This window comes from Lepisma saccharinum, chromosome 6 (assembly GCF_977018435.1).
Source record: "Lepisma saccharinum chromosome 6, izLepSacc3.1, whole genome shotgun sequence".
Lineage (NCBI taxonomy): Eukaryota > Metazoa > Arthropoda > Insecta > Zygentoma > Lepismatidae > Lepisma > Lepisma saccharinum.
The window spans coordinates 60000066-60024249 of NC_139234.1; positions in this window are offsets into that span (position 1 = coordinate 60000066).

Sequence of the window (24184 nt, forward strand, 5' to 3'; positions counted from 1 at the left end):
TCGCTATCTTTGTATGATAGAGCTTAGATTAAATAGAATCTTATCGTGAATCCTTCACACAACTTCGCTATATGCTTGCTACAGGTTTGACATCTTAACAGAACTTCTATCGAACATCGCTCATGAAATATATCTTACCTATCAGCTCTTAATTCACCTTTTAATTTTCACATATATATTTATTTTTGTTACTTAGCGTCGCTTTTCTGCCACTTTTGGGCAATCGCGACAAAGAAGATGAGTGAACACATGATAAATAGAACATTCAAAAATAACGCCAATGTCTACGCTGGTATTCGAGCCTGGGACCCCCGACGTAAAAGTGTCTAGTGCTACCATTCAGTCAATTTCCACATAGAAACTTACATTTACACACATCCTTGCATATTTGCTTTACCTGCTGCACTTCTCTTATGGTGAATACTAACTCCTCATTTCAGATTTATCTAATGTTTATAGCTATTGCTTTGTAGTGAATGATAATCCTATTAAGCCTTGTGAATCTTATTCCGACAAAAAACATGTTAGAGGATTACGTGTGTAGTGTTTGTTATTCATAATATATAATAAAGCCTGCTTTGGTCAGCATTTTTAGTGTATGTAATGAAAATTTCATTTTCATTTCGTGTTGAGGCACATTTTCGTCACCCAGATTTGCATTTAAAAAAATGTAGGTCCAGTATATATTAGTCGTTGTGAATTCGAGTCAACATTTTGCGTTGTTGCGAGATATCTATTAGAATATAATTTGGACATAATGAATCTAAGAAGAGAAAATACAACTTGTATATCAAAATTGCCATGTCCAAATGATCTTCGAAAGTAGTGTTTAGCACGTCACATTTCAAGTATACGCGTAGGTGCCGGCCCACGTGGCAAAGTCGTTAGCACATTGCGCTACGACGGTTCCGGGTGCGAATCCTGGCATGGGCATAGATGTTTGTGAGTGCCCATTCAAAAATGTCATCATATTATCACTCATCCTCATCTTCGCAAATTAGCCAAAAGTGGCACAAGAAGCGAAGTAAAATAAAGCAATTCAATCAATCAATTCAAGTATAGGCCATGATTGTATTTGGTATATGAACAAGATGTGTCCCTCCTCTTAATGTCACTTATAAATTAAGTGTCCGAAAGCAGGTATTAGGCACGAACAGAGCAAGAAATACTGCTGAGCAATTACAAGTATTTAAGACAGTTCGTAGCCGGACGATATGGACGGTCTTCCCCAACCTATTTAATTTGCCGTTGGCTGTACAAGGTAGGGTTCACGGGCCCACACATTTTTATCACTAAAATCAATCAATCATTTCATTTTTGTTATTGAATCGCTGCTTCATTTGTTGTTTACATAAGTTAACATCATTAATAAATGTGATTTCATTTGTGTTATTGAGCGTCGTTTTCTGCCACTTTTAGTTAATTGAAGCGATGAGGATCAGTGATGATATGATGAAAGTGATGAAGGGGCACTCATAAACAACACCTATGCCCAGTACAGGATTCGAACCCGGAACCCCTGGCGTCGTACCGTGCTGTGATAACCACTCCACCCCGGTGGTCGACCATCATTAAAAAAATACAAGAACAAATGATTGGAAGTGTGTCACACACATTTTACCATTCACTAAACTTAAAAAAAAAAACAATAATTTTGCATCAATATTTTTATGTTTACATTGGTTAAGTTATAGAGTAATTATAATAATTACAAAAATTATCATCATTGCGAAAATAAATTCAAATTACATACAATTACATAATTTTAATCCCGGCTCTTCTATATGGTAGCGAGTGTTGAATCCTTCGTCAATATAACTAACTAACTAACTCTCTAGCCTTCTTAAACCCGAAGGTTCATGGCTGCAGCAACACAGGCCTTCCATCTGTTCCTATCTTGAGCAAGATCTATATACTCTATTCCATCCCTACCGATTTCCTTTAGGTCCATCTCAATGTTGTCCCTCCATCTTCGTCTTGCCCTTCCTACAGGTCTCTTACGATCAGGTTTCCCAACAAGAATCCTGTGAACTCTTTCGTCTCCCATTCGTGCCACATGGCCTGCCCACCTAAGTCTTCTTGATTTAATTATTCTAATAATATCTAGACATATAAATTATGTAGTTCTAAATTAAGTAACCTTCTCCACTCACCTGTCTCCTCATTCCTTTTAGGTCCAAATATTTTCCTAAGGATCTTATTTTCAAATACTCTCAATTTGTGTTCCTCTTTCAATGTAAGGGACCAAGTTTCACACCCATATAATACTACAGGCAAAATTACTGTTTTGTATATTTTAACTTCTAGTTTCTTAGATATTAAACGAGAAGACAAAAGTTTATGAAGAGAAAATTAAGCCTACGTTTTACTTCCTCTTTCATATAATTTTCATTTGTTAATATTACTCATAAGTATTTGAATTTGGAAACTGGTTCAAACGAGTTGTTATCAATAATTAGATTTTGATTATCACCTAACATTTGGTTTCGGCCTGTAAGCATATATTTAGTTTTCTCTTTGTTAACTTCAAAACCTATCTCTTGAGCAGTTTTGAAAAATATTTTAGCATTATTCTTAAATATATTTATATCATCCCCTAATAAGTCTTCATCATCTGCATACGTTAACAACTGAGTCATACCATTTAATTTTAATCCTTCTTTAGTTTCTTTTACCTTCCTAACAGCATATTCTAAGGCAAAGTTAAAGAGCAATGGAGATAATGCATCTCCTTGTTTTAACCCATCATGAATTGTAAATTTCTCAGACACATTAATACCCACACGAATTTTACTTTCTGTTTCACTGGTGCATACTTTTATCATACTAACAAGCTTCTTAGGTATTCCAAACTCGACTAATCTCTTTTGACCGAATCATATGATTTTTTGAAATCAATGAATAGCTGATGGACATTTTGATTATATTCCCACTTTTTTTTCAAGTGTCTGTCTGATGTGAAAAACTTGATCTGTAGTTGATCTGTTACGTTTAAATCCACATTGATAATCACCTATAATTTCATTAGCATATGGGGTTGGTCTTGTTAAAATAATGTTAGATAATATTTTATATGTTGTTGAGAGTAGCGAAATTCTACGGTAATTATTGCAGTTCATTTTGTCACCTTTTTTAAACACAGGAACAATTATGGATTCTTTCCACTGTTCAAAGATTTCTTCTTTATTCCATATTAAACAAATTAATTTATGAATTTGACATATTAACGAATTTCCACCATATTTAATTAACTCAGCTGGTATTAAATCTATTCCAGGTGCTTTGTTATTCTTTAGCCTTTTAATAGCATCTGCAACTTGAGTCAAGTTAGGTTCTGGAACTAAAGGTTCTGCTGTGTGTACTTCATTTACTTCTGATTTATCTCCTACATGGACATTTAAAAGGTCATTAAAGTAGTTCTTCCATCTATTTAGAATATCGCTTAGGTCAGCTAGAAAATCACCGTCTTTATCTTTTATCAAGTTTACGTTAGGTTGCCACCTCTTTCTAAATTCATTTACACCTTTATATAAATCTCTGATATTTTTGTTTTTGCTGTTTGTTTCAATTTCGTTAATTGTGCTTTTCAAGTAATCTCTTTTTTAACTTCTAAACGTGCGGTTAACTTCTCGCTTTATTCTATTATAATTGCTTAGATTTGTATCATCAGAGTTATTTAACCACCTAAGTCTAACCTGATTTCTTATTTCTATTAGATTATGACATTCATCATCAAACCATGGCTTACTTTTTTCTTGGTTTATGGTATCCTATACTTTCTTTAGGTGCTGATTCTATTGCATTACGTATGTGCTCCCAATTCTTACGTCTGTTTCATTTATATTTTCATCATCATTTAAATCCTGCAAAACATCAAATCTATGTGACAGTTTATTTTGGTAATCTTTCTTAATTCTTTCATCAGCAAATTTTCTTGTATTAAATTTTAGAACTTTTAGATTTTGTTGCTTATGATTTATCACTGCGAGTCTTTCTGTTAATTTAGCAATTACTAAATAATGGTCACTGGCACAGACAGCACCTCTATATGTACGAACGTCAATTATACTAGTATGCCTTCTCTTATCAATGAGAATATGATGTATCTGATTATGAGTTTTACCATCTGGAGAAGACCAGTTATATTTATGGATATCTTTATGTTTAAAAGTGGTAATTTTGACAATTAAATTCATTGAGGTTCCAAAAGTAATCAATCTTATACCATTATCATTACTTAATTCATGAAGACTTTCTTTACCAATCGTGGGTTTAAATGTATCTTCTTTGCCAATTTGTGCATTACAATCACCTAACAGAATTTTCATATCATACTGAGAAAATTTATCAAAACCCTGTTTTAACTTATTATTATGTTGACTAACTCTGTTCGTCAACATAATAAGACTAAAATAAATTGTTAGGAAATGAGAATTTTGCTGTCTTTAAATGAATTAACCTTGCGAGACAAATTAGAAGTGAAGAAAACCGAAATAAATGGAAGGTCGAAGCAATAATGGAAAATATTTCAAAATATCAGTTAAATGGAATCGACATGCTCTGAGGTTACTATATAACCGTTTGCCTCGAAAATTATTAAATTACAGGCCAAAAGGAAAGGGAAATTTAGTAAGGCCATATCGCCGATGAAATGAACAAGTTTTGTAGTCGCAGAACATGCTTTGGTTACCCAGACCTGCAAGAGGAAGAAGACTATCATTGCGATCCAATTGTATACCTTCTTTGACATGAGTGTTATGTCGGAACACACATCCCAAGGGAAGGGGGAGGGAGGCTGATAGTCTCACCACGTGAACTTGACTCCTAGGAAGTTTATCTTTATGATTTTATGAAGAATAGCAATATAGAAACATTGGAAACTCCCTAATGAACAATGTAGTTTATCTTCAGATTTTTAATAAACATAAACATAAACGAAAAACAAGAAGCTCCGGTATGCTAAGGTTAATACGGAAGTCACTAGCGCCGCCATACGGAGGTAGAAAAAGAACTTGCTACTTAAGATTCTCCCTATTAGGATAGTTGGGGCAATCGCCTGGTACTAGAGATGCAGCCACAATGGAGCAGAATGGCGATCTTTCTTCCGGATACGGTCTCTCCGAGTCGGCCCATTAAGAGCGATAATTATCAAGCAATGGCGACGCGCATGCGCACTGCGTCTTCGCGCGAGTAACTCGTTACTACGGATCGTGCGGGTGGAAATGATAGATAAAAGCCAAGAGTGTATATATCACTTGTAATTGCCTCCACCCGTGGAGGAGGTCTCGGGCGAGGGAAGTTTCTCGTGGGAAATCCCTCTCTCGCCGAGGGAAAATTCCCGCCCTGCTTTAATGGGATGTGTGCTAAATTTCCAAGTCTTTTATCTTGGAAGTCCGAGTGAGCTGTTTTAACACACGGATCGCTGCATGCGACAATTACTTCGAGAATGTCCCATGCGCCCTTTCTTTAAATGCCTCTTTAGCCTCCTCTCGCAGTTCTGCTAGGGTACTAATGAGCGTGCTTGAAGAGAGTACCCTCACCTAACGTGCCAAGCATAGAACTCTCGGGAAGTATGATTGCTAGAAACTGGCATTTTTTCAGATAGATTAAATCATTCAGACGCCTCTCTACTTTGAACATACATTAACATCACGGAAACGTCGACATCTCATAACTAAACGCTGATAAACCAAGAGTTCTTGGTTCGATTCCCATGTTCGCTCATATAAGAGGTTGTTGCATAAGTTCGTGGCGTTTTTTCTCACCGTGACAAAGGTTTCTTATTTGATACTAATTTGAGATGAACAATGGCATATTTATTCAGTAATATATTTTTCTTCATTGTCTATGACTGTCTACCAACTCTGGGACAGTTTTTCCATTGCACGCCTAGAGATTTGGGGTTACGAAGGTGGTCAAGCCCAGTTTGAAGAACAGTTTCGTTACCAAATGAGTTTCCTTGAAGATTGGTGGATTGAGAGCAGAAAATGTGGAAATCCGAGGGCGCAAGATCGGGGTAGTAAGGAGGATGTTGAATAACCTCCCAACGAAACTCTTGGATAGCAGATTTTGTCATGTTAGCGGAGAGTGACATTATCATGTTGCAGCAGCACGTGATGCAATCTTCATAGCCTGCTCGCTGATATGTATTGTTTTCACGTGAAGCGTTCGGTAAACTGAACCTTACCCATGGAATGAAAATGTCGCACGATGGTTGAATGGTCACATATAATACATTACATTTTGTAATTCGGATCGACTGACGTGCATCATCGTTGATTAGAGCGTTTAAACTGTTTTAATTAATTAACGTGGAGAATCACTCAAGTCAAAATTGCCCTTTTTGTAATGACAAAACCGTTTTCTTGCCCTTCTTTCCCCGTACAAGGGACAAATGTTTCGAGCCACCTCCGCTGCCTTTGGTTCTCTGGAAATGTTCGTTCTATCCACTTGACACTTATTTTTCTTTAGACCACAAATAACACGTCTTCCTTCAAATCTGCAAAATTCGATTCGTATTCACAAGCACAACAATGCCACTCCACTTGATGAACGTTAAACGATAAACAAACTCCTAATTCCGCAGTGTTGCCATACTAAACACAAACGTTTCGAACTTAACCATCAACCCATTACATTTGCGTTGTTCTTTAAGTTGTTAAAAAACGAACTTCATTTCTGATTGGAGAAATCATTTGTTTGGTTTACATTGTTGTTTGTTCCTATTTTCCGGAAATAATGGTAATGATTAATTTTATTTTATTCTAAATATTAATGACATATTTTCTGTTATGTATACCGACCTTCGTGACGGAATAATTAGTTCAGCGCGTTATGACGCCATGTATCCTGGGTTTGAATCCAGGTCTCGGCATTGGTGTTCTTTGTGAGTGCCGCTTCATCAATCTCATCACATCATCACTCACTCTCATCGTCACTATTTGCCATAAGTGGCCAAAAAGCGACGCTAAATAACAAATATGCAAAATACAGCAAAAAATTTAAGAGATAATTCAAACTCTTATCCCATGTCCTGATGCAATTGCATACAACACACATGCACGTAGAGAATTTTTTTTTAAAATTTTTTACACTAAATCTACAACACCCAAAAATTTATAAAAATTGCAATTTAAAACATTTTTCGTACATAACCATTTTTCAGGCCTATAAATGTTTAATCCAATCTGTTGAAATATCCTATACATGTATAATTGTGTATATAAATGACACAACTTGTTAAAAAAAAAACTTATAAAGATTCACGATTATTGGAAAATACACGAATCAACATGCTTCATTCAACAGACAATTTACGATAATTTTATCCAATGAAGTGTGGTGTCTTCTGTTTGACCGAAAGTATTCATTCAAAATGATGCTCTCCTCACCTACTAATATTAGCTGGAATTACGTTTGTACATTACGTTGTACCAGTTAGCTGCTAGGTCCCTAATTGGTAAAATTAGTTGTAATTCCAATTTTTTTCTAAATAACGACAGATGGCGGACAATTATTGGTCATGACAAAATTCTACATTTTATTGAGTTGATGCATCTTGTAGCATTTAAATAATTTCTTTCGTGAGGAAATTTTGACATCCTAGTATGTTGAGGCTAGAGGAATGAAACATGACGGATTTCATTCAGGTAGTTGAGCTCGTAAGGCATCTCTTCTGATATTATTGATCCTATTCAAATACATCATTGCTTAATTCGTTTATTAGGCTGTTCTTTGTTACCTATTTCAGATTAGGCACCGCTAGGATATTTGTTTTCTCCCAACACTTCGCCGTGCAGTTTTTCACACATGATTCTAGTGAAGTCTATGCAATATATGACACAGTCGAGGTTTACAAGCTGCTTGATTTATCTTCAGGACCTCCTTTCACTGTGCACTTATAGCAATTCCCTTTCTTTTCCGTTACGTTTCAAAATTCTCTACCAGAATCCCACCATATCCGATCCCATGAAGCAATGCGACTAGTGCATGCTTTCATGGCCCCTCTTTAAACGTCGTATCGTCCCAGTTAACAGGCTTTGAATGGATTTCGTAAATTCACCTCGTTGCCGTAGACCTGTGCTAGTTTTCACTCTATGTGACGGGCCTTTTGAGGACTCATCTTCTCTAGTTTTCATCTTATTCTTGATGTTATTCTTCCAGTAGTTGAGTATGTGGTTAAGTCTTTGTCCATTCCCAGAACCTACACAATCAAGCCACGCTTTCCAATGCTTGACATCACAAGAACCAGACGCCAAGAACACCTAACCTAACCTACTCACGTAAGCATATAGATGCGGGATTACAGTTGGAAGTGATCTTTCACAAGAACCATGAACATGTGATTTGGTTAGGAAGCTTATAATTGATTTGATTGTTTTTCTATAGCGTCGCTTTTATGCCACTTTTGGCTAATCAGGACAGATGAGTGACTTATGATAACAATTATGATGGGACACTCACAAAGAACATCCGTTCGAAGGTCGGGTTTCGAACGGGGACCTCTTGCGCTGTGCTAACTACTAGACCACGGAGATCGGCTAAGAAGGTTAGATTCTGTGTCGGCATCGAAAGGTGTGTTGGGTAGCTGTGCAAGAAGGAATACCCAACTGGATTGGTAACTGACATACATACACACACACACACACACACACATACACGCACAAATATATATATTTGTATGTGTGGAACTCCCCCGCATTCCGTAAGGAAGACGACAGTGCCTCTCAAATTACTGTCACTGGTAACCAGGCAGAAAAAATTATCCTGATTGACATGTTTAATTTCGCCATTTTGGATTCAGACCTAATATTTTAAACGAGAAAGGAATCACACGATAAATCAAATTGGACTAGAGATGTCCCTGGAAGTCAACTGTGTATTTAATTTTTACTTATGTTCAGTCGTTTACAAGTAATAAACAGACAAAGTTACATAATTGAGACATTGGCTTTCTCTTGGATATCACTGAAACATGGCACTAACGAAAGAGGAACACATTGCAATCCCTTCTGAGAGGTAACAAATATTAATGCTACGTAAACCATCTCGTCTAACAGACCGTAGACAGGATAGAGAGCTACAAGCTCTAAGCGAGATAAACACAAGATCTCTGTTCTCGGGGTACGTCACCGCCGCTCTCCCATATCGAAGCATCATCCTCCTTCTCCATCCCTTTGACTCCGAGATTACGTTCTCCTGACTCGAGGAGAAATGGGCAATAGCGGCGCCAGATGCTTCGGGAACTCGGGCGAAACGAAATCTTGAGGAAGAAGCGAAGGACCCTGAAACAGGAAGAACAGGTTTATTCGTAAGGTCTGCAGGCCATTGGATATAGTTTCTATCTCGCATCGAATAGCTCGGGGCAATATTCGTGCTATCAGAGCGAAGGATTTTTTCCTCCTCTCTCTCCTTTTCTCTTCCATCCATTTCGTTCTTACGAGAGGAACGCCGAGGTTTGGCGACGCCGTAAACTTTTTCAAAATACCTCATTTTCTCTTCCGAGATTGGGCTGCTTAGAACGACCCTGACAGGCACACGGAAGATAGGGGAAACATTTACCTTATAATATATTTCTGATAACGCCATATTACTTGTACTCCAAGTGGGTGGAAGGAGTTATTAAACTAATATCTTGGGTATTTGTTATCGAGAGTACCAACCTGTTTCCCTCATAGTCAACGTCACTTCCACGTAGTACACCCCGGTAACTGCAATCTTGCAGGCTAATGAGGCTCTGGCGACTAGACCTACGCCAGTATTATCATCTGTAGGGCTGTGTTTTGTCCTTTATGTTCTAAGTGCCCCTTTACAGCCTGAGCCTTTAACTAGGTGATGATATTTTAGTCTTCAGAGACATGGGTTGATTTTATTTATCGTAAGTGGCGGGTGCCAATAGCCAAAGTGCAGACGCTCCCTCAATTTTAATTTTAATCAATCAACCTATTGTGGAACTTAATCTTGGTAAGATGATGAGGCTATGATGACTGGATCTGGTCTGTGGGAATGTAGATTTCCTGTAGTGTTAAATATAACAAAATATACTGCAAAGCATGGCTAAATTCAATTGTTTTTGTGAACTGTATTTATCCATGGTACGATAATTTATTGTAAAATTCCGAAATCTTGTTTGTACCTAATATTCTATATGTTTTACAACCACGAACGAGTAACGTAGAACATTTCAAAGCCAAATTTATTCAAGTTTGAGAATTCTATCTACAGTTCATCTGTAAAAGTCGGGACTGTCAAAGCAAGTGGGCATGCGTAAACTGGACGAGTCGTGACGTACCTCGTGATGTCACTGGAAGGACTTCTTTGCTCCTATAGCAGTGAGGCAGAAACTAAGGTAAAGTGAGCTTCCTCAGGGTGCAGTATTCTAGAGTTACAAGACACAATACAAAGTTATAATTTTCATTATGAAATAGCCCTAAGTACAAAGGAGGGAAATAGTTATTAACGTCAGTGTCACTATTTATACTTTTCTCAAAATGGCACTTGTTGTCTAGTTGACCTGAAGATCAGAATGTTCTTACCTTGATTATTTTGCAATTCTCGTAGTATCAGGTTGATGTCTCAGGTAGGAGGTCTATCTACTTGGAATATGGGGGAATAAATGAGACAAATAAACATAAAAAATGTAATAAATAAGTCACCAGTGAGCAAATACAAAATCACAAATAATCAACTTCTAAATTAGTGGATTTTCCTTAAATAATTTTCTTGAGAAATCGAAAATGAGCATTGGAGAAATGAAACCCTTACATTAACAATCTGTGGTATTTCTCATAAAGCTTAATTCAAAATAAAAGTTTACGAAATTCTGTATAAACTGTGTTGAAGTGTGTGTCAGATTATCGACCGATTCTTAACATCGCGGGCAAGAGATTTTTTTAGTGTAAAGTTCCGTCATCTCTGTACAGCGTAACTTTTCAGTCTTGGATTAAAAAGAAATTCATCTATTTTCAAATCAATACCAAATTTGAATAGAGATTATAGTTGACTACTACCGAAGTCAAAGTTTGGTCTTGGTCCTTTTTGCTTTACAAAATATGTACATAAGTATGTAACAATAATTGATAAAATATGTACCTAAATATGTATTATCAAAAGGATATATAGCTAAATATGAACTATCAAAGAATATGTAATATTAATAATAATCGAGTATCCAAGCAATTTCAAGAATTTTGCTAAGATATTATATTTATTTTATTTGAACATACTCAACATAATTTTAATGACATAAGTTGTTCAAATTAAAATTTGAATCAATTTTGTAAACTCAAAAAAAAAAGCACAGGAACGTGTAAATCTTTAAGAAACCAATTTTATCAACTATTAATTACTATTTATATTTGTAACTCGCTACGTACAGGAAAGTAGCTTTCTTGTCCACTGATGCCAAGTTCCTAGGTGCTTTGCATAAATCTAAAACCGAAACTAAAATATGTAACCGAAAGACCCTGTATATGTACCTTTTTTTTTTCTTCAGGCTGATTTTCGACTTGGAAGTCAATTGTAGGTGGCTGTAAGCAGTATGCTCCTCATGAATTATAAAGTATGGCATCAGATGAGCTACAAATTTTCTTAATCTGTTTCAGAGATCGAAAATACAGGGAAAAGGATCAAGATAGGAAAAAATTACCTAAATATGTTGTTTTATGTAAAGTAAATTTGAAAATATGTAATATCATAGCAAATATGCAAATATGTAACATAAAAATCATGCCAGTTATATAATTCGTTGATATTTTCCTGTTTTACCTATGTATCTAGAAATGAATAGAATATGTAATTACATACAAATCCGGGTTCTACTAATGAGGATTAGAACTGCAATTTTAAATATGCTTGTATTTGCTTTATATTATTTTACCTCGTTTTCTCTAACTCCTCGGTTCATATTTTAGATGAAAATAAATTGTGAACTCATGAAATACGTGTGCAAAGATGAAAGTGAAAGGAAAAATAGAGGAAAACAGCTGTACTTTACTGGATTCTAAACAATGGCCTATGATACCGTGACGAGCTGCACTGATCATTCTGTTATGCTACAGTTTACAGTGCGGGCCAAACCTTGAGCAATGTGCTTCTGCCGGATATCGAATCTGAGACTCACTGATTACAAGGCAACAGCAGGAAGGTTGCAAGCATGTAGTTTAAAACTTGGCTAGTTGTAAATGAAATGTACTCTTTAATGGGAATCGAACCAATGACTCCTGCACTGCAGATTCGCTACGTTAAGAGCAAAGCAAGGCGACCGAAATAAACGTTTCCCGTAAGTCTTCGATTTCAAAGAGAGCGTTCCTTGGTAACCTGCCGGCGTCTTTTCCTCCTCCTGATGGACTTCCGCCAATAAAACAAGAGGAACGAATTTTCTGTCGATGAGGCTTCTTAGCTTTACGTGCTTCTCTGCGCTCAATCCTCCCCGTCTTACGTAATAGCCACGTCAGCCCCTCTGTGCAATAAACCCCAGAGGAGGAATCGGCAGTTGATAAGAGCGAACATCAAATTGTCCCTCGTTGTCGATTGCACCTTTCCTGCTTAACAGTGAATATGTTTTTTCCTCGTCCTTTTGTGGCATCAGGTTTGACACCTGGATTCGGATGAGCTCTATAGTCACCGAGGACAATGTCATGATTTTTCAGGCTCGACTCCTGTCCTGTCTCTTCATCAATTTTACTTAATCATCATTACCCAAAAGTGAAACAAAAGCAATATCAATATCATTCGTTTTGGGTAGGGTTAACTTACAGTAAAGATAGAGAGCGCCGCCATCTTGAATTTTAGGAAGTTGCTGCCATCTTGAATTTTAGTGACTTGCCACCATCTTGGTATCAACATTTGGGGAGTGTCTTTCCGAGAGGCCAGCGAATGAAGTATATTTGTACTAGGAGGGGGAGTGACACGTAACGTTCCTTAACGCTATGTGTCCCTCCGCGGAAAGGCAGTGTTTATCAGGGCCCTCCCTTCTGCTAAAGTGTTAGTAATTAGCATTCTGGCTGACGTAGCGGCTTACACAGGATTTACCTTGGGAGCGATTACCAGGTGGTACCCTGTAATCCGATGCTAATGCGAGGTGTTCTTATTTCAGTCCAGCCCGTTGGATGTCGCTGCCAAAAGAAACGACCGAGTTTCCGAGTCCGTTCCGGGTGACAAATCACGACCTAATTGTTGCAATTGGCACGTAGCGATTATGGAACCAGGTCCATAAGGACGGGCCAAAGAGGCAAACAGAAAAACAGACTGGGATTCCCCCGATTAGAATTGGGAACGCTGGGAGGTCTTTGCGAGGTAAGTTATGGCGTCTCTCGGATCCCAAGTGCATTGCTAATTTAATCTTGTGCGATAAGGGCTTTGGAAGCTTGAGCATAGGAACTCATATTGCCTGTTTTGGGAACGGAATAGCAAGAACCTGGTACTGGGAGTTCGGGCGTCCTCGCGATTCTCTTGTCGCTATTTGTTGCTGGTTGAAAGAAACGTCACACTCGAGGTAACTGGAGCAGAGTGCGTGGTTCTTCAACAGACGCCCTACATACCGACTTGAAGTTAATGTCTAGGCACTTCTTTCCAGCGGAGTTAGTGAAACTGCGTCGATGAAAGCTAGAATCTACTCAATAGTTCTTATATTTTAGTTATTCGTTCCCATTTTATGGAAGAACTCTATTTTTTGTTACAAAACCAATAATTTTGTTAATGAAAGTTTAGGTTTTTAAGATTCTTATAATATAACCCGCAGCGCAACAACCCGTGAGGGCCGAGGTCTACCAACAGCAGGTCTCACACCCATCTGCAGAGGTGGGCGATCATACAACTAGTTACGGGGTGACGTGTGGTTAGCACGACGAACTACCAGTCATTGCTCTAGGTTTCCATGACGAACCCCCAGTCATTGCTGTTGGTTTCCATGACGAACCCCCAGTCATTGCTCTAGGTTTCCATGACGAACCCCCAGTCATTGCTGTTGGTTTCCATGACGAACCCCCAGTCATTGCTGTTGGTTTCCATGACGAACCCCCAGTCATTTGCTGTAGGTTTCCATGACGAACCCCCAGTCATTGCTGTTGGTTTCCATGACGAACCCCCAGTCATTGCTGTAGGTTTCCATGACGAACCCCCAGTCATTTGCTGTAGGTTTCCATGACGAACCCCCAGTCATTGCTGTTGGTTTCCATGACGAACCCTCAGTCATTGCTCTAGGTTTCCATGACGAACCCCCAGTCATTTGCTGTAGGTTTCCATGACGAACCCCCAGTCATTGCTGTAGGTTTTCATGACGAAACCCCAGTCATTGCTGTAGGTTTCCATGACGAACCCTCAGTCATTGCTGTAGGTTTCCATGACGAACCCCCAGTCATTGCTGTAGGTTTCCGTGACGAACCCCCAGTCATTGCTGTAGGTTTCCATGACGAATCCCCAGTCATTGCTGTAGGTTTCCATGACGAACCCATAGTCATTACTGTAGGTTTCCATGACGAACCCCCAGTCATTACTGTAGGTTTCCATGACCGGGTTACGATACTTACTTGCAGATCCCCAATTTCCTCACGATGGCGGGTGGCCACCGGTTCCGTACACTTACCGAAATCTCAGGAGACTCGCTCCGTAGCCGGAGCTCAAAACATGACGCCTTAGACCGCACGGCCACGGTGCTGGACTTTCAAGTCTTTTGCATTGTCTAAAATCATGTAAACTTTGCAAATGTGGAAATAAGTTGTAATTGTCAAAATATGTAAACAAGGCGAGCATAGATTTGATCTCTGGTACTTTTTCTGCTGAGGATGTGATGATATGATGAAATTGATGGACACTCAACAAAGAAAACCCATGCCCAGGTTCGGGTTCGAACCCCGAACCTCTAGCGTCGTAGCGGGCTGTGGTAACCACTCCGTCACGAAGGTCGGCATTGTTGATTACCCATGAAGCATGTTGCGAGCTGATCTCTGCCGCGAACGCAGCTCCAACATACTTATTTCCCGATAATTGGTTGTTGGTTCCAATCCCCGCTAACACCGATACGGACGCGTCCATCTGTAACAACACGTGACAGCGGCATCGCCCCCTGACGTCAGGAAGCCGAACACAAACAACGCGTCAAAACTAATTGCTCCGGGCCTTGTTGCGGTTAGAGATGTGCCTGTTTCGCATCATTACGCATTGAAATGTGCAATTAAACGCTGACAAACCACATGGCGAGCGGAGGCGGCTAAACGCCCTGTGATCCAGGTTACCACTCAGCGATCCCCGTGTATCTAGCACAGGTAGAATGGACGCTCGGGGCCCCTATCTCCCATCCCCTTCCTAATCGACGCACAATTGCGTAGAAAAATAAGACACGCGTACACCAATTTCAAGTGACATAGTCTCCTGACAATAAGTCGGGCGGAAAAACGCTTGTTTACCCGTTCGTAATATGTCTGCGTCGAGGTGGCATTAAAAGGTTGGTTAATAGCTTAATGTGTGCACTCATTTGCAGTTTTTATAACCTCGTGGCGTCATAAATGTGCATTGTTTATGACCCGTTGTACAGAGTGAATTGTGTGCTCTTGGCCAACCTATGATCACGTTAGGTTGCAGATCGTGACGCTAAAGAGAGAATAGTTGTATAATGCTTGGTGAACGAAAGCGAATCACTTTCCCCTGCACATTCTCTCACCTGTTTTCGAGGAGAAAAGTACCCAGGAAGGAGTCAAGAGTCGGGGTTAGAATCTAGGACCACATAAATATTTTCCATCATTACTCCATATTGTATCTTTGCTGACCATCTGTTTATTTTTGGATCAGAAAGACCGACGCCGGATTCAGTAAGTGAACTACATGCTGCGACATTCCTTTCTGTCATAGGGCCTCCCAGATGGCGTAGTGGTAGCGTCGTTGCCTTGTAATCCAGGGGTCCCGGGTTCGATTCCCGGTGGAGGTACATAGCGCTTCGGATCCCACTTTAAACTGTAGCTCCAGTCCCGATTAGCCTTACTGTGCATAAAGTGGACTTAAAACACCAAATCAATCAATCAAACTTTCTGTCATAGAAATCGCCCTGTGGCAAGCAAGAAGAACTTCAAGAAACTACTCTAAACCTTACGGGATATTTGCAATTAATAGAAAAGGTCAAGAAAGATAGAGAAGGACGAGGTGAGAAAAAAGTATGACTAAGAAATTAAAATGGAGGGAAAAAGGAAAGGAAGAAAGAAAAAGAGAGAAAAGTGAAATGGAGAAAACAGAGAGATAGTGAAATAAGATATGTAGAAAGAGATGAAATAGAGAAGAAGAAAGAAAGAGGGAAGAGGTAAATAAATAGGGCGAGAAGAAGGAAGGAGAAAGAGGGTAAGAGATATAGTTAGAAGGAAATAACGAGGTAGAAGAGATACAAAGAAGGAAACTCTCGCAAGAGCTTTTCTTCTGTATCATCTTCTTAGTAATTTCCTACATTGATGCCTCAGATGAAATTACTGTGCATATAGCACCGTGGCATGAAGGCACATTTAGAGGATGTGGCGGCCATTTTGGAGGTGATGTGATCAGCACCTCGCTCCGACCGCCACTACCCCCAGGGTTACCCGCAGGTACCCATTGATTTGAGGCTGGGTGAGCCCCAGAGCTGCTTTATGCAGGGACATGGCCGGAAAATTCCGACCTTGGATCACCCATCCCTGGAACTAAGACAATTCAATATAGCAGGGGCTTGCTTTATATATACACATTGACATTTCAATCAGTACCTTTGCACAAAATTCTGCTTCAATGGGTCCAGAGTTCGATCCCCGGTGGAGACACATTGCGCAGTGGTACGGATTCCACTTTATGCTGTAAGATGCATCCCTATTAGCCTATGTGAGCATAAAGTGGACTTCAGACAAACAGAACTTGGGTGGTCTAACGTAGTGAGTGTTCGATTCCCAATCTTGGCTCCTTCTTGGTTCAAGTTCCGGCACATGGCTTTTCCATTGTGGGTGTTTTTGATCTGCTGTTTCCAATAATTCATCCTTATCGTTGCAACGTTACAAAAACGTGATGTTAAGTTACAGAAATCACTTACCTCTCACTTTTAACCACTTCTTACAACAGAACAGCAACAGGGAGGATTGAAATTCGTTTCTTTTATTCCTCTCTCACTTCTATTAATGTCTGTCTCCGCTTCTCTACCCCCTAGCAGCAACGTTCTCCCGCGTTTTCGAGTTCGTGAAACGCGAGGTAGAGAAATAGAATGGAAGGATTGCAGAATCGAGATTGGAGTGAAAAATTACAAAAGGGTTGCGAGACTAGGGTTAATCCAGAGAAAGGATCACTCATAGACGGTTATACCCGTCTAGACTGCCCTCTTTGGAGAGGATAGCTCCTACACAAATTCAAGTTGAGCAAAACTCACTGTTCGAGTCACCTTCTAAGGCAGTAGGCAGTATTTTCCAGTCAAGTCGGTGTTTACGCGTAGTTTTGGAGGTACGCAGAAGGTCAACAGGGACTATTATTCGCTTAGTTTTTTAGATACACGGTGGATCAATAGGAAATATGATACGCTTAGTTTTGGAGATACAGAGAGGTTAATCAGGGAATATTATAATCTTAGTTTTGAAGGTACGCAGAAGGTCAACAGGGAATATGATAGGCTTAGTTTTGTAGGTACACAGAGGGTCAACAGGGAATATTATTCGCTTAGTTTTGTAGATACACGGTGGATCAACAGGAAATATGATACGCTTAGTTTTGGAGGTACAGAGAGGTTCATCAGGGAATTATACGCTTACTTCTGAAGGTACGCAAAAAGTCAGCAGGGAATAATAGGCTTAGTTTTGTAGGTACACAGAGGGCCAACAGGGAATATTATTCGCTTAGTTTTGTGGATACATGGTGGATGAACAGGAAATATGATACGCTTAGTTTTGGAGGTGCAGAGAGGTTAATCAGGGAATATTATAAGCTTAGTTTTGGAGGTACGAAGAAAGTCAACAGGGACTATGATAGTCTTAGTTTTGTAGGTACACAGAGGGTCAACATGGAATATTATTCGCTTTGTTTTGGAGGTCCATGGACTATGATATGATTTACATTGTTTTACTAATACTCGTAACCAGAGGCGCACTGGCCCAGACAGAGTGGTTCAGTGAACCTGATATAGGACCCAACTCGTGGGTTATCACCAATATATTTTATATCTATTTTGAAGCTCTATACGCAGCTATGTCAGTCAGTCAGTGTAATTTAAATACCCTTTCCTCTACACATCCTCACTTTATTTTGCTTTCTTAGGTAAATAACTAAACTTTGTTTCCCTAATTGCTTATATATTTCAAAATATTTGCTCTCGCATAGCTTTCTCAATTTTTTTTTCATGAGCATCGAAAGATAGGCTGCATCCTTTTTCTATTCAATAAGTCCTTAATTGTGTGTTTCGTGTTATCACTCGTCTTTATTACTTGATGCTATCGCTCGACATCATGCAAGGGTCATCACTCCAGTAGATACTTTTGGGTTCGTTTTGCCCAGTAACGAAAAGATAGACGTTCACTGTGCACATTTATACTCTGTACAGTCACGGTACACTTCTTTCTTGTCACGATGGAATTGAAAGTCTATGGTATCGTTACAACTCAGAAATGTCCGTGAGTGTACGGTACCAGTGCAAAGTTAGCGAACATTTATGTTTATCAAACTATCAAGTCTCTCTGTTGTCTATTTTGGAGCAGCAGGTCGCTTTACAATCTCCCTTGTTTAATTCTCACCACGGCGTTGTCAGTCATGGGCATACCTAAACTTTTTACCAGGGAACAAACAACACATTTTCCAGTTGGGACAATAATTTGTAGTATTCGAAAAGAGGGTAACATTTATTTTACTTTCCACGTAAAAAGGCAATATGAACAGAATTTAACAGCTCGTTTTTTAGGGGTGAAGCAAGTGTCCCCTTGTCCCCTGCTGGGTATGCCAATGTTGTCAGTGTCTGGGCTTAGATGATATGCTTCCCCGCATAATTACTACTGGTGCAGGTTACGCGTAAATAAAGGATGTTTTGGATTTAATAACAGATGTTTGTGACATGTTATTTCCAATATATGTAACTTCCAATGTTCTTAGTATAATGTGTTCGTAATTAAGCTTTCTATTTATATTAGCAAAATATTTAAGGTGTTAGTTTTGCTCAATTTGAGTGTCGTAAGCTGCTATTATAATGTGGCGCAAATACCTTAACAAGATTAAGTTTTATGTGCAGGTATACGAGAACATACTTATAATATCTTACACTAATGATCAATGTGTACAATTCTAATACTTTCATTCATGTTTGTTGTGCTTTCGGTTCTCGATCTTTACGCAGTATTGCTCACTGCAGTGTTAGTGATTCATCACTTCAAACATGTCCTTGTACTTTCGATCCGTTTCTTCTTTTCGTGTTTCTTGTGTTCCACTATTCTCTTCTCTAGAGGATGTCGAGAATTTTCCATATTAGCTTCTTTACTCGCAATGTATATAAAATTCTAATGGGTTGTACTGGGATTTCTTGATATTCTCCATTCTTTTTTGCTGTTCAATGTTGTCCTTAGTTCCAATTTGGTTCTTCATTTTGACAGCTTCTTTCTGAATTATTTTCCGTGCACATATTGCCAATGGTTCGTAAAAAGGTTTGAACTCAGTGGTTTTGAACCATCTGGGATTAGCCACTATGCGTAAGGATAACTTTGAATATGAACATTTCTACTGAATTTTATGGTTCTGATATAGTATATCATCCGTTAGCAGAAACAACTGTCCAGCAATAACTCTTCGTTAGTTAGTAATAAATATAAATGTAACCCTCTCCTTTATTAACGGCTGCAATTAATGCAATTTGGGGCAAGAAGCGCGGCGGTTCATCGGTTAATATCGATGACATATTGATTTATCTGAGCACTTAGTGTAATGAATTACGAATTACTTTCGGACACTGTCCTTTAGTCCACTGCCAGCGACCGCATCGTGATGAACCGGTCGAGGTTTCCCGGTGGAAGGACTTTGCTGTTTTCGCGAGTTCCAGGGAACGAGAAGCAACGTCCTACATTGGCCCAGGAGGGAAATAGTTTCCCAGGGCCATATCGATTATCGGTGACCGTCTTGATATTGCGATCTGGCGTACTGGACAAAGAACGCAAGGATTCATCCGAAGATTCTTCAAGAAGATAGGAGGGTTGAGGCATATGTCATGGCAACTATATTTTTTTGCGAGAATGTGGGACTGGCATAAAAAATTCAAATATACAAATGGAAGAGGGAACTTATGGAATTGAACAATGTATGAACAAGGCAGATCATGTGTACCAGGAGTTGGTAACGAAGCGACAAAAAAAAATTAAAAAATTTTGTTCTACACGCGTGTATTAGTCACAAGGCTACATTGTCAGAACTAAAACAAATAAGGCGCAAACAAAGTTCCCTATGAACCCTGAAAGTAGCCTTTCTTCCAGAGAGTCCACAACAAGCTGCCAACAACGTGGAGACAGTTTCGGACTGAGAGGAAATTGCCATTCCCGTGAAACGTGAGAAATCCAGATTCACAGCTGATGAGGCGGATGGTATTCGACGCCTCCAACATCGTTGGCAGCGTGTTGTGGACTCTCTGGAAGAATACTTTCAGGGTTCATAGGGAAGTTTGTTTGCGCCTTTTTGTTTTTGTACTGACAATGTAGCCTTGTGACTAATACACGCGTGTAGAAGGAAACTCTGTTTTTTGCCACTTCCTTAACAACCCCTAGTAGACATGGCCTGCCTTGTTCACACATTGATCAATTTCATAAGTTCCTTCTTCCATTTGTATAGATCAAATTTTTACGCGTATGCCGGTCCCTCATTCTCGCGACAAAAATTTAGTTCCGATGTCTTGTACACGAACCCTCGTACCAACGCAACGAATGATTTTATTCTTATTCTTCTGGGTGTAAGGAGGTGACCCTTTTCGAGGCACCCAAATGCCGACTTCCCTTTCACAGAAAACTAAATGCATCATATCTACGTATTTATGTGCCAGAAACGCATCGATTGATGCGCGAAAATGTGTTTTACGACCTCTGCGAACAAACAAGTTCATCTGCAGTTTGATGGATTTTTGTATGTCGTAAAGGTAACACCAAAGTGCATCCATCATATGATGCATGTGAGTATTTCTTTCTGTTCAGGTGCACTTTAATGCATCAATTGATGCGTTTTATGCATTTCTGCATGTCTGAACTACAGACTTTATGCATTTTTGTTTCAGATGATGCATTTACTTTTCTGTGTGCGATTGCATTTTGCTGACTAGCGAGGCTATCTCCCTACAGGTAAGTCTAATTGTGTTAATACAACTATTGCAGGAGGTAAATCTCAATAGTTTTAGCTCTAAAGTTTCCGCCTGAAATCATCTACCCGAGGAATCGAACCGGGGTCCCCCGACAGAAATATCGACTGCCTTGTCTTGAGATTTTAATCCTTACATCCTTGTGTTAATTGTGTTAGGGGTTTCATGAATTGTATGTAGGAGACTGTGTTTGCTCTAAATCGTGTGACGTGTGGAATATCTTACTGTTGGTGCATGCGAGGGGCTTGGCCTCTAATACGTGGCTGGTGCAGAAATTACTTTAAGGCACTTCCATATCTTTAATTGAAGACTAAAATTGGTAAACGAAGTAAGTGCCAAAATAATTCAAACACCGTTTTCCACGTTAAACTGTTATAATGTGGTAAACGTGAATAGTGGCTGGTAGCCCTCTAAGTAGTTCAAAGGGCGTGTAAAGAGGTCACTAGTGTGAACGTTCTTACGGGCTGATGTGCTGAACGATGCGATTTCCCAACACTTTCGCCTTTGGCACTTACAACGTTTACCACTTTTAGTCCTCAATTTCAATTCCATCTAAACAAAATTTCATTTTTCTCTGCATATATATTCCAATTTATTGTTCAGCCTTCCCGATGGAGTAGTGGTAGCGTCGCCGCTTTGTAATCAAGGGGCCCCAGGTTCGATACTTGGTTGAGGCACTTAGTGATTTTAAACTGTAGGTCTAGTCCCGATTATCCTATCTGTGAATAACGTCGACTCAAAGCCGGCCCCCGTGGCGAAGTGGTTAGCACATCGTGCTACGACGCCAGGGGTCTCGGGTTCGAATCCTGACCTGGGCATGTTTGCGAGTGTCAATTCATCAATTTCATCATATCATCCCTTATTCCCATCTTCGCAAATTAGCCAAAAGTGGCACAAGAAGTAAAATAAAGCAAATCAAATCAAATCAATCAAAGTTGACTTTCAACAACAACTCAACTCAATTTATTATTGCCTTACTTTCATGAAAAGAGAACTGTTATCAAAGTTTGCTTTAGGCCCAATTCGTGCTGAGATAGGCTAATCGGGACTGGACCTACAGTTGAAAGTGATTTCCAAACCAATGTGCAATGGGTTTCAGCCGGGGATCAAACCCGGTACTCCTTGGCTACAAGACGACGACGTTATCACTGCGCCGTCGGGGAAGTGTTGGGCTTGATTCATATCTAGCGCTCACGTCACGGTCCGCTCACGCTTAAGGGTATCCACACTAGCTTCGCTCTGGTTAAGGTACGATCTTCGCCAGTCTAGTGTGGATGCTTAGCATATAGATTTTCCTGGTACAAAGCGTCTACCGACTGTTCTGACTACAATGCTTAAGAAAGAAGGACTTGGCTGTTGTAGCATTGGCGTTAGAAAGAAATGGCAAAAAAGAAATTGAATTACGAAAACTGAAACGGTTTTGGGTTCATTCAATTAGTGCAAGCCGCAAAACAGAAGGCAACTTTACCCTCTATCTTCGCCTAGTCGACAACAATAGAAAGTTTTTTGGTAATTTTCGAATGTCAAATGCAAATTTTGAAAGCATAACGAAAAACAAATGGGTCTTTAATAAAGAAAGAAAACACAAAATTCCGTGAGGCTTTTTCTCCCAGGAGAAAGCTCTATGTCTAAACTAAGAAAAAATTAAAATTGCATAATGCTTGCTTATTACTATTCTTGAAGCATACAAAGTGCACTCATTGACAAAAAATGAAGCACCTAGAAGGAATGGTGGAATTGAAACGAAACTGCACCTGTTTACAGCTTATGTGACTATATTGTAATAATTACAAAATGAGATCAAACGGGCAACAACAGAGTGTGCACTACGGGCGTACTGCTGACCCCATGTCTTGATCCCTCTGGTCTTGATACATTCGCCGATTCGATTTGGAATGGAGTCGTAGAACCTTCGTGACCTATCCCGAGGCAAGTCGGCCCACAGCCGTTGTAACTGGCCCTCGATATCTTACAAATCGCCAGTGGGTCGGAGTTGACGTCCGAACTGATCCCTTACATGTTCTATCGGGGACAGATCAGAGGAGCTTGCTGGCAACGGGCGTATCTCAACATGATGCAGGCAGTCCATAGACACATGCATCGTGTGCGTACGAGTGTTGTCGTGTTGGAAGACTGTACCAGGATGCTGTCTCAAGAGGGGTAACACACGAGGACGCAGGATGTCCGTGACGTAGCGCTGTGCCGTCAGGATCCCCAGAACGTCTACCAGAGGTGATCTGAAGTCATACCCAATGGCTTCCCACGCCATGATGGCAGGGTAATGCCAGTGTGTCTCTTCACAGTATTGGCAGGATGTGTCCTCTCCCCTCGACACCGCCATACTCGCACACGGTGGTCATCCGCGGTAATGCAGAACCGAGATTCATCTCTGAACATGATGCAACACCACTCGTCACTGTCGTCACTAGTCCATGCCTCTCCATTACGGCAACAATCCAACGTTTGTGTTCTGGTGTTAACGTCAGCATTTGCATGGGACGGTGCTGTCAGTCTACGACCAACGGTGCGGTATGACACAGGGTGTTGTAGAGAGTCCTGTACGTGTGTCCGGATAGCAGACGCAGATGCAGACGCAGGGTTGCAAAATGCTTGGCGCGCAATACTGCGATCCTACCTTGAGTGGCCAGTCTTGGTTGACCGAAACCTTCACTACGTCTGTACGTGCCCTCACGTATCCATTGGTGCCAACATATGGCCACTGTGACATCTGAATGGCCCAGATGCCTGGCAATTGCACGATTCGACCAATCGCCCTCATGCAGATTCCAAATACGGCCCCTTTCGAACTCCGTCAAGTGCTGGTAACGCTGTCTGATGCGTCTATAAGGCATTCTCTGTGTTGATCACCTTCTCTCACGG